The sequence below is a fragment of the Pinus tabuliformis genome, chromosome 2_2 (assembly GCF_031772625.1).
Source record: "Pinus tabuliformis cultivar Carrire ecotype Pingquan chromosome 2_2, CPIR1, whole genome shotgun sequence".
Taxonomy (NCBI): domain Eukaryota; kingdom Viridiplantae; phylum Streptophyta; class Pinopsida; order Pinales; family Pinaceae; genus Pinus; species Pinus tabuliformis.
Window position 1 is genome coordinate 802,661,867 of NC_142300.1, and position 2,466 is coordinate 802,664,332.

Consider the following 2,466-nt stretch of genomic DNA (forward strand, 5'->3'; position numbering starts at 1 on the left):
TCAACTTTTGATAGTCCATGGTGGACTAGCTCTAGAAGAGACTCCAACCTTTGATCCTTAGTGAGGTCCTTTTCCAATGAAGAAACCTTCATTCTCTTGACCAACCGAGCCTTTTTCTTGATGTGAGGTTGCAGGCTCGATGTACACCAAGTTTACTACACCTGGGGCGATTTCCATCGTGACGAGACATGGAAACCCCAAATTTTCCGCATTGGGATGCTTTCGACAAGGCGGGACATGGAATCCCTGAGTACCCCGCAATTTGGCGACCTTTGTTGAGGAGGGACCGGGAGACCCCATGTCACGCTCCTATCCTAGTGGTGGTATTTCAACCACGCATAAGCGGGTGCGGCACCACCGTACTTTTTACTTTTACCAATACTTGGGTACGCGGTCTGCACCTACTTCAACACTTGATCAATTTTCCAGTAAGTGTTCTTAACAATGCAGGGAAAATAACTTACCATAAATTTATCTTCTTCAATTATTCTTTCAACCTGTCATGTCATGTGGTCGTGCTGCACTGGCCCGCGGCCTGCATGACACAACTCCACACCTGAACTGCGAACCTGTCCGCCCGAATTTCCCTTCCGCGGCGCCCAAACTCTGCCCATCGGTGCGGTCCATAGTGAGGGCGCATGGCCCGCATGCAGTGCGGCCTGCTTGCCCGGACGGTAACCCACCCCGCTCTGCCTGTCCGCGCTACCAAGCTCGACCCGCCCTCTGTAATCCGCCCGCCGGTGCGGCCCTCTTACCCGCGTCCTTCTCTTCCTTCCGTTTTCGCCCAACTCCTTCCTTCACACTTGTTCTGCGATGTGGAAGTCTAAGCTCGATGTCCCTTCGTCGAACGCCATCCTCCTTACTTATATGCATCCTTTCACCCAAGGGCCGTGTCTCTCGAGGATAACAAGGGTCGGCTCCATCAACATGCATGCCCAGGTGACCTGCCACATAACCTCAACACGCCCCATTCGAACGAACCGCTGCATCCCTTCGTGTGCACCGTCGCACCCATGTGTCGGCTCCAACACCTCACCGATTACACCCGTCGTCGCACGTCACACACCTGCCCGCATCCTGACTCGTCCGCACATGGTCACCTCTTTCATCTGGGCACGCAACAAGGGTCGCCCGCGCGCCTTCCATCGGTGGCTCGCCCATCATGCAGGTATCAAGGGGCGTGTGCCATACCCAACACGGCGCGAGCGACATGGGAACCCCGCGTGTCACGCCCCCAGGCCTACAGTACTCTTTCAGCCGTACTTGGTGAGGTGCGGCGCCACCGAGCACTTTCTTTTCACCAATACTTATGTTCATGGACTACACCTAACCATTAGTCTACTTAGTTTGTTTTTCGCAACAAATTATTATTATGTTTCCTTTATGCCAATGAACACCCATATGCATAGGCAATTATCATCAGCAATTATACATGAAGAACACAATTGCACAGTGTAAAGGGAGGGGTAACTCCCTAAACAATGAGTCTGTCTGAATACAATATATTATTAACCTCTACAATGTTTACGGGGCTTTACAAGTATACTTTGGAAACACCAAGTTTCATACTTAGCCAATTTTACAAATAGGCAACACCTCCGTGTGCTGACCGTGTTCCTTTCCCGAGCTGGGCGGGCGCGCCCTCACACGAGCTGCCAACCATACTCGTCGACTGAACCTCGTTTACCGCTGCACGACGGGTGGGTGACCTCACCCAAGTCACCCAGTGTTTCCTGTTGCACGACGGGCGGGCGACTTACCCGAGTCACCTGAGACACCTCCGCATTTCTTCTTCCACGACGGGCGGGCGACCTACCTAAGACATCCCGTGTCACACTGAATGGCGGGTGCCTTCCTTACCCGCGCCCTCACCCGAGAACCGAACCCTGTGCATATCGTGTGTGCTTGCCCAAGAGCGGGTGCATATATGCCCGCACCTCTTTTGCGACCTGCTCCACTACTTCACACTTTTTTCTTGATCACCAAATGCTCATGTTCGAATGTCCATCTTCGAATGAATGCCAAATGCTCCAACGCCTTGCCATATTTATACGAGTGGTTGGGTGAGTCGCTGCCCAGGCTGACTCGACCACCGTGTGCCAAAACGCCCTTACACGTCGCAAACTTGCCATCCGATTGCTGGTCGGCAAACAATCCTTCGTTCAAGTCGCCCCAACATGTGAGTCGGCCCGTGGGTTATTCCAAATGCTCCCACGCTATAAACCAACCATCACTCCACCTATAATGTGCATTATACTTATGTCCCTTCCCACATTTCGGTCGTAGAGTTCGCACTTCGCAACGACGGGGAGAAACCGAACCGCAGGTCCTTACACCGCGTTTCCCAGACTTGGGTAGCAATTTTTGTTGTGACGCGAAATGGAAACCCAGTGTGTGTCCGCTGAATTTGGTATCAGTTTTCATCGCGCCGCGAAATGGACACCTCGAGTTCCCCAGACTTTGGCG